Below are 10,125 nucleotides of genomic sequence, written 5' to 3' on the forward strand. Positions count from 1 at the left end.
CTTTAGTCTGTCTGGCAAAAGCATACTTTCTGCCTTCTACCTAGGAAATCGTGTTCTTAAGGATTTCAAAATTATGGTACTCAAGTAATTACAGCACATGACCTAATAACATCACCAACTTTCTGCAGAATCTTCAACCCTATTTCAAGCAATTACTCCTTTGTGTCTAGCTAAACGTGGCAAAACTACATACTGGATAAAGGTTTGTAGCATTGTGATCTTAAATACATATTCAATTGCAAATGTAACAAGTATTCATAAAACAAGAAAATGTAGCTGATGAACCTAAGATGAACCAGCTGAACCTAAATATAAGGGAATTCTTTTGTTAGCTTCTTTGTAATGTAGGTGTTGCTTTTTAGTGAGCCTGGTTTTTTTGTTTTGTTTTGTTTTGTTTTTTGTTTTTTTTTTAATGTTGAGCTAGTGAGTGTCCTGTGTTTAGCTAGCAGTCAATACACTGCCAAATTTCTGTTGGTGTAATTTCTCAGTGTAGTAGGTTACAGTATAATTATATAGTTGGCAGCTTATTGTTAATTTATGTTCTCTTCTAACATTCCTGCCATCTTGTCCTGGGATCAGAAGGACAGAAGAATTCAGAGGAAGAGTTCAAGAATAGCAAAATAATGGCAGCAGAACTATTGGAAACAAGTGTTTCTTCAGGGTCATCAGTTAAACCAGTTCCTATGATGGTGCCCATGGTATGTTGCTATTTTAGGCACTGTCTTTCAGAAGAGCTGTAATTTTCTTATGGCTGGTAATCTCCTGCTAGTATCAGTGTTAACCCTACTGGTTCAGTTCAATTCTTCCTTGTAACTTCAGTCCAGTAATTCCTACAAAAGATTGAATGGGATGTGCATTTAGTGAACTGTTGTATAATGGTGCTATGCATTGTTTAATATAAAATACATCTCAATTCTACATAAGTGAACCATAACATGAAGAAATGCAACACTGGTAATACCTTTTTAGTTAAAACTAACCTTTATCTGTAAATTCTACAATACACCTTTGCTTATTTTAAATTTGAAATGAAGTTATTAATAAAGTTTACATATATTCACTTATGTAGGCAATAAAAGGTGTTTCAAGTTGCCATAAATTATGGATAAAATATGTGTCATACTTGATGTCCTAAGTTTTAAGGATTTTTATTAACTACTCAGAGCAGACATTAACAGAGCAACCATAAAAGTAGACAGTCCCTGTGTACTGTAGCTGGTGTTATCCCATTTTGCCTCAAGAAATAACAAAACTTCTTTTCTAGACTTGATTATATGACAACCCACAGTAATGTAATGTTTTATCCCTGAATAAAATTACTTTTCAAAATCAAGAGAAGCTAGAGGTAGACAATCATATACATGTATGTAGCTGTACACACACAACATTTTAATTCACTAATTCTAGGGGAAAATGAAGAATTTAAAATTATGGGATTCAGCAGTAATCCTCCAGTTCTTCAGTAATCCTGCAAGTTCACCCCAGAGAGATCACAGTAAAGCATTCCTTAATTTTTTTAAAAAACTAAATGGTGACCATCACCTTCCACTTTTATGAAGAGCAGTGCTACCATTTTGGTAAGCAAGGATCTTGCTGTATGGCTGCACTGTGGGATGACGATCCCAGATTTATGGGTCTCTACTCCACAGTGACACCACAGTTTGTAATCCACCTTTGCACCGGGTTGGAGATAAAAATTACCACTGTCACAATCCTGGAAGCAAGAGATCTGTGTCTTTCATTCATAAAACAAACACTTTGTAAATTAGTAGGACTTCAGTTAATGGCTCCAGCTCGATCACCTGGGTCTGCCAAAAGTCTGGAGTAAGGGTTCGTTAGGACCCTGTCTATTTCAACAGAGTGTTTGGGGGGTTTTTTTCAGTAAAATCTTCATGTGGTTTTCAGAACGACAACTTCCAAATCCTTTTATTCATGCAGGATAAATTCTCAATGGTATTTCATTAATTCATGCCTAAGAGCATTAATATCTCTTCTTAGTGTATTATGTCATCATTAATCTCAGCCGCTCCCCATCAAAGTTCCTGGCATGTGCAGAGGATCACACCGTGGTGCAGCCTGAGTGCTTATAAATGCTACTGAAAATCACACAAGCCTCAACTCAGCAGCAAGGAGATTTTAAAGGACCATTCAGTATAATGCACCAGCTGCTGCAGGCATCATTCTGGGATCCCAGATGGGGGAAGTCACAGTTGCATAAATTACACTCAGAATAGGTGGCTCCATAAAGAAAATTTTTGTACAGCAAAGTTTGTGTACTGAATCATTTCTTCCTTGGGTGCACACCTCCTTTTAAATGGTGAAGTAGGAGCCCTGGCACATAGGCAGCAAAGTTGAGTACAAAAATATCATTGCACGTTAAAAGCTCAGGTTCCCAAATAGAAGGCAGCAGGTTAGTACCTGTATGGGCTGTTTTAATGGACAAGCTGAATCTCTGTAGATAGCATTGGAATAACTGTTCCAGTCCTGTTGTAGCATTAGAATTGTTTTAAAATAACACAGTGCTGCTGAATATTTGGCCTCCATGATTGCTTAACAGAATAATTCCCAAAGGTCAATGAGGTTCTCATGAAAATAATTAATTTTAATTCTCTTTAAATATATCACTTTGCTTCTTTTTTTTTTTTTTAACTAGCAATGAAAATAAAAGCTTCTTAGCTTGTATTCTTAACTCCACTCATTGTTTTAAATACTTGCCCTCTGTCTCCTATTACTTAATTTCTTTCTAAACAAATCCTTGTTTTCAGGATCCTCCACCTCTGTTTAGTTGCCAGTCTTCAGAGTTACTTTTTGTTGGTATGCTTTAAGAGATAGGGCAAGAACAAAATTATAGGTGATTTGTTTGTGTTGATTTATGGATGGGAGTTTTATGTTCTATTCTGTGCTACTCCCACCCCTCCTCCATGGTCTTACATTATCTTTTGTTTCCATAGGATCCCTTCACAACACACTATTCCACTAGGCTGGTCATAGTAAGTAATGACCTAAATAGTAATGGTTAATTTAGAGCCCAGCAAACCTACAAATACTTTGAATTATTCTCTTGAATGTGTGCCCAACCTTGCATTCCTGAGCATTGCATTTCATCTGCATCACACTGCCCCATTTATTCACCAGGTCAATCACAATCTTCCCCAGTTCTGATTAACTGAAGTAATTCTCTAACAGCAGACAGTGCCACCTCCCCAGCAGCATGTTCATCCCCATTTTCAGATAGCCCCAGTTGAACAGTGTGGGGGCACTATACCATTAGCCTTTTGCCATACTAAAAAAATCAACCATTTAATCCTGCTCTGCCTCTTAGTTTCTAATGCACAACTACTTTAGCTCTCACTTCCTTAATACGCATTTGCTTTAATGGTTTCTTGGTAGGGATATTTTTATATGGATTTTTTTTCTTTTTTAAATCCAAATAAATTACATCAACCATTCCCTCTAGTCTCAACAGCTGCATGACTGACTTAATTTTAGTACGTTAGAGAGGCACAATTTTCTTGCCCTAAGCAGTTACAAGTCTTTTGGCAATGTTTCCTCTGCAGTTTGTGCTTAAATGTGGATCTGCTAGATGTCAGACCCAAAAAGCACTTCACTGTTCAAAGTGAAACTTTGGTGGAATTCAGGCACTCAAATCCCAGGTACAAGAGACATTACTTCAGAGGCAGAATTCTAATCTGGAAGACATTTATGTTTTTGTCAGTAAAGCCTTTTTATCGGCCCAAGTTTGGTGACTGTGTGTGTGCAGCCCTGTCATTGCAGCCAGGAGCCATGAGCAGTGTCACTGCTTCGCTGTGCTTGCTCCTGAATGCCATAATCCAGGAATTAGGTTACAAAGGATCCCTGCTGAAGCTGAAGTCCTGACAATAAGTAGCCTGGAGTAACTCTGTGATGAAAATATCAACACCAGAGTTCTGCAGGACCCATGAATCTGCCCTTACTCCAGCTAGATCACAGCAGAGGGAGCAGCATTTGACAATCTTTCCAAATCTCTGGGAGCCTATGTCTATCCCTCTGCTGTGGGAAACAGGTTCTAAAATTTCACCCAGTGGGTTTTTTGTTTGTTTGTTTGGTTTGGTTTGGGTTTTTTTGTTTTTTTTATCACATGGAAGCTGAAGGCTCAGACCACACCAAGTTTATTGTTCCTTTTGAGAAAGGGTCACAACTCCTCCCTGTACTCAGAAGCACCAGAGGTTTTGGCCTGGTGTCCCTCCCATGCCCAGACGGTGCGAGGCCATGGAAGGGCCATCCCTTGTTGGTGGCACTGACCATGCCAGAGGACCTGCAGGAGGTGTGAGGTGCTCTCCACCCAAAGGTGGGCACTGCTGCCTTAAGGGGCAGCCAGGACCCTCAGAGCTGAGGAGCTCAGGGAGCCAGAGCAGGGCTGGCAGCCCCAGCCTGCACTGCCCAGCTGCTCACAGCCGCTCTCCCGTGTCCATGCTCGGTGACAGCCACGCTGCAAAGGCTGGCTGGGGCTCTCAGCTTCCACTGCCCTCGGGCAGGAGTAGCCTGGTGTGGAGCTACTGCTAAAATCCTTCCTGAGGAGAACATAGCTGAAATAACTGATGACAGGGCTATCTCGGTGACAAAGCCCGAACGTGCAGGTTTATACAGAAAAGTGAAGGTTTCCAAGCACATTAGAGGTTGCCGTAAGAGCCTGGACTTTTTTTCCAAAAGCTGGGGAGGAAGAGGAATACAGACAGATGGAGACGAAATTAAAAGAACAATATAAAGCAAATGAGGTGCAGAATTAAATTTGCCCTTTCTCATTTTAGCACCAGTAGCTGCTGCCCCTTCAAGGCAAGACAGAAAAATCTCAGTAGTGTCAATCTGTCTGGGTAATTTGACTAAATACTTCAGAGAGCTATTTCTAACTCTTCAAACTTGTTGATTCATGCATATGACCTAGCCTTGCCAAATCACAATATGCTTACAGACAGCAGTCAAGAAATTTTTCATTCCAATATATTGAAATTTTAAAAGCACACTTTCAAAATCCAGTTTAACAAAAACAACTCACTTCAATGAACTAAAACCCTACCATTTACAAAAATCACGGAAAATGAAGGAAACAGTCAAAACACCTAGAAAGAGAAAGTTGATTATGGATTTGCCTTAGCACAGGCTCCCCATAAGTAATCCAGGCAGGTTTTCTAAAGCTGTGAATACACCCTTCCCTGAGAACAAGGCTGATTAGTACCACCAAGGCAATGTATCCCATGCAGAGGTGCTGTAAATATCACAGTACTCTACTCCTCAGCATCACTTAAGGAATCTGGTCTATGTCCAGTCTTAGAAGTTCTAAAAGTATCTGCAGAGACAATGTTTGTCTCATATTTAAAGGATTACTGTCCTGACTGAATACTGAAAGTAAGTGAAAGTGACACCTATATATAAAGAAGGAGAACATACAGTTAAAAGTTACAGTCCTACAAAGTGCTGTGTAACTCGTTTTCATGATCCAGCTCATGGTGAGCACACGGAAGTTTCTCTTAATGCAGATGCAGAAAGTACACAAGGCTAGGTTCTGAATAGTCCAACATCCAAAGTAAGCAGGTAGCTGCTGCCGAAGAGGTTCTTCCAGGTCTCAACAAAAGTTTGATGCGCGTGTTTTAGCTGGCACTTACAAGACTACTTGGCCTCCCCATGTCAAGATAAGAATATGCTTATAGCTGTAAGTGTTCTAATTAGGTCAACTTGGTCAGTGTTCTGTGGTTTGACAGATGCTGTAATTTCAAATACCAATTTTTAGACCTTTTCTGTGAACTGATAAATCAAGTGCTATTTATTCATGGAATTATTCTTTTCTTTCTTAATGCTTATTCCCTCTGGCTTGTAACTTTAATTAGAACCTGCTATCTGTTCATATTGGTAATGGTAACAGTTGTCACTAGAGTACAAATGCGTACATTCAGCTCGTATTGCCCCTTTGACATTATACTTAAAGTCTAACAATCTTCCCAGCTATGAATCTGAGCATACCATCCATTAGTGCTTTATCTCACTGCCACCATGAACTCCAGACTCTAAACACTAACAATCTGATTGTTTTTTAACCAACCAATAATGCATTTTCTAAAGACTAGAAACTGTACAAAAAATAGCTTCATGTGAAGATAAATATCTGCCTGAAAAGGTTACTCAGTCTATCCAGATTTCTTTTTTATTACCATAGATTTTCCCAAGGCAGTATTGTTTCTTGAATAATTATCAATCTCGGCAATCATGTGCTAAAGCAGTCTGATTCACTCATTAAGCATACACATAGAAAAGAACTTGGTTCCCCTGGTAAAAACAAAAAACTATTTTTTTCTTTTGCCTGCTTCTCAATCCTTTCAAAGAATATAATGTCTGCATTGAAATGTAATCAGTTAATATTTTATTTGCATTTGTCAGGAAAAGGAAAACATCAAATATATTTTTTTGAGGAGAGGAATTGGGATCTGGAAAATTGTTCTAACAACACTAGTCTTGTTTGATTTGTTTCTTTACATACTGATTCACAGGTTTCAGTAATTTGAAAGGATTCTTCACGCAACTAGTTGCAACCAGTTAGATTTTAAAAGTTTGCCAACTTACTATTTAGATAAACTATTTAGATAAATTTTCCTTCCAATAACAACTAATTCCTTTTTGATTATTTTTCACTCTGTGATACAGAAAATTTTATCTGTTCCACATGTTTCAGGCTAGATGTATCAGGAATAGAATAGCCTCAAAGCCTCTGTTCATTGGAAAAATACAGACAGACTGCCCTTAAAATGCTCTACATACTCAGTGTAAGAGTCAGCAACACCAGGGAGGAAGAGGCTTAGGAAGGGTATCTATTTGAAAATACTGCAATTTAAAGGACTTCCATTTGCAAATGCGGCAATTTAAAGGACCTGGGATTTTTTTGCATTGACTCATGTATTCCATGGATGGTACAAAGTTAAATTTAGTCTCACATCTTCAAGCACCCAGCACCACTTGCTTATGGAAAAGGTATCTTCTGCTGAATGAATGATGATGATGTTTAAAGCAGGCAAGGGAAAAGGCTTCTGCATATCAAATATTTAGTCTTCATTTGTCCTCACAAAGAGGACAAGTGATCTAAAGTTTCTCCAGGTGACATTGTAGTTCAGCATGTTGCTGTGTGCCTCAGAATAAAGTATTATATATTCTTGTCAAGAAAAAAGTGATAGCTCCAAACAAACAAAGGTTCATTTGCTGTGGATGTGCTCAGAATTCTGCAGTTTGTGAGTCCTGGGTACTAGAGACAGCAGGACTTCTACATAGCCTGGTCTAGCAGAAGGCTCCTTGTCCATGGCAGGGAAGGTGGAAGCAGGTATCTTTAAGATCTCTTCCAACCCAAATCACTATGTGATTCTGACTTACTAAAAGCATCCAGTTGAAAAAAGTTGGTATCGGGAATGAAATTTAATTCTCTAACATACATTTGAGAGATCAGGATGATGCCTGGTGGGCTTTGGTGAATTATGGAAAAATACTGCATCCTCCTGATATAACTCTCAGTGAACATTTTTCCTGAAATACTGAAAGATTATCACAATCATTTCATTGCAGCTACGAGTCAGTACACAAGCAGGAGTTCTGCTACATCAAGGAGTGGAAGAGCATGCAGGATATGCCCAAGTAAGTTTTTTCCTCAATTTATGCCAATCCAAAATTAGCATATTTTTATTGAGGTCTGTGAGATTATTCCAGTGCTGCACCAGTTAAGGGGAACAGAGTGAGGGTTGGTGTCTGGTGCTGTCTATCTCCTGCCACTTCTCTCTGCTGCTCATCCCCTCTGTTTTATTACCTTATCGCAGAGCAGTGCTGTTCCACATCCATGCACTCCTTCTTGTAGAATCATTGCTAAATTTAATGCTCACTACTTAATCAATTTTCTCTCAACAGGTAACGAATAACTGAGCAGTTGGGGAGTGGCGAATGACAAGATTCAGTGTGTTATTTCCTCGTAGGAAACAAGACAACTCACCCATTTATATTTATGCATATTCAATTTCTTCCATTAGCCAAATGACCCTAAGAGTAAAGGAATCTATGTCAACTCATCCAGTTGGTAGAAAATAACAGGTACCTTGTACTCAAAGCCCAACATTGGACCATAATAAATAAAATTTTCAACTGGTGAAAAAGTGAAGACAGCAGCAGACAGGAACTTTTGCAATAGATTTCTTTGTTGCCATGTTTTGTTCTGCCACGAGCAGCAGATTGCTGTTCATAACAGTAAAGCCAGCAGTGAAGCCCTGGCCCCAGTTAAATCAATGGCAAAAGTTTTTGCTGACTTCAGTGAGGCCATGATTTCACTTCTGAATTGTTAAGAGAATCTTTCTGAATCTCTGTTGATTCTTAGACTTGAACACTGGTCATTAAAAATAAGGGCAAAAAATACCTCAGTTTTTCAAAATTATTTCCTTCTATGGAAAAATGCTTTATTTCTTCACCACTCATCACCTTGTTTCACATGCATCACCCCCAGTAAGTGCTATTTCACAAAGGAGAGCACACACTGTTTTTCGCCCACTAGATCAATACCTGTCTAAAAGTATTTACTCACCAAAAGGGCTGTGATCCTTTTCTTTGTCACCCTTGAACTTCTGTTCTGCTCTTGAAATTTTTTGCTTTTTGACACAGGTTCTTTTATTTCCTGGCTATTGCTACCTCCTAATAGGATGTTTTTCAGTTCTTTGCTCTCACATTTATTATAGAGTATACATCATAGCTTTTCCACTTGTCTAATCAGAGGGTTGGTCCAGCACTGAAATTGTAGCTGTTTTAAAGTGCTACCTATAAACACACTTTATCTTTGGTTCCTGTTCAGTAGCTCAAAGGAGACAAGAAGATGATGATCAAAAAAGGAAATGGAAAAGACTGATGGGAGACTTGTTTTATAGAAACAGAAGAAGAGTAGAAGGGCAAGCAAGACATACAGGTAATCCCCTCTGTATTGGAATAGGGTAGCCGTTATTGTATCATACCCTGTGAATGTATTCAACCAAACAACTTATATTCTGGCTAGCAAAGACTCAAGTGATGAAAGAAGCTGGAATAAAAGGATATTAAATAAGCCCTGGATACTTGACTGCAATATTCACAGCCTTTGGAATCCTTTATCTTTCCTGCAATTGGCTGCTGACACACCATTTGTCTTTAGAGAAGCTCATGCTTTCTTCCGACTGTCTGAAATACAGATAAACCATGTTCACTGTCAGTAGAGACTTAAAACCTGTATCCTTAAAGCAGTATCTGGAGCAAAAAGCAGTTGTTCACTCACTCCTGTCCAACTGAAAGATTGTTAGAGATGGAGGTACAACAGGAAAATTACAGTACTCACCCTTTTGGCATCAGGGGTTGATGTCTCCACTTGGAATCACCTGGAAAGGATTTAACAACAGATCCCTCATCTACAGGAAGAGTGAGCCAATTACAGCAACACTACGTGCCCAGTAAAAATGGCTCCCCTTCTGGGCCCCGACACAAAATGACCACCAGAATGCCTGCTTTGGGAATCAGTATCTCAACAGAGATGCCTCTTTTACCTACGGCCGCTAAATTTTAAGTTTCACGTAATATACATCCCATCGGAGAACTTACCTGCTGCAGCTTATTCAAAAAAGTGTGACAGGGTCTGATTTCACATTCCAGGCAACATAATTTTTACTTATACTCTGACCTCATTTCTTCTTATGGTGATGTGCTTCCAGAAGCTACTTACTTCTGTCCTATTGCTCAAAGGAAGAAACATTTACAGCCCAGATTTTGACACGAGATACATGAATTTGGAATAAAATCTGAAGTGGATCTTTGTTAATATAACTGAAAGAATAAAAATACTTTTTTTTTTTTTTTTTTTTTTTTTTTTTTTTTTTTTTTTTCCAAAGGGCAGCATTTTAGCATATCTCTGAACTTGACACAAAATGGGAACTTTGACAATGCTCTCTTACATAATGAAGTGTTTTAATTAATTCAATTTCTCAGATTTCTAGTGGCAGTTACCTATTTCAACCTTAGCAACTAGTCATATTGACATAATCACAAAGAGTACACAGTGCACAGTGCATGATCAGAAGCATATAATATGCTTGAAGTGTAAAATGCTCCAAC

The sequence above is a fragment of the Sylvia atricapilla genome, chromosome 9 (genome assembly GCF_009819655.1).
Source record: "Sylvia atricapilla isolate bSylAtr1 chromosome 9, bSylAtr1.pri, whole genome shotgun sequence".
NCBI classification, from domain to species: domain Eukaryota; kingdom Metazoa; phylum Chordata; class Aves; order Passeriformes; family Sylviidae; genus Sylvia; species Sylvia atricapilla.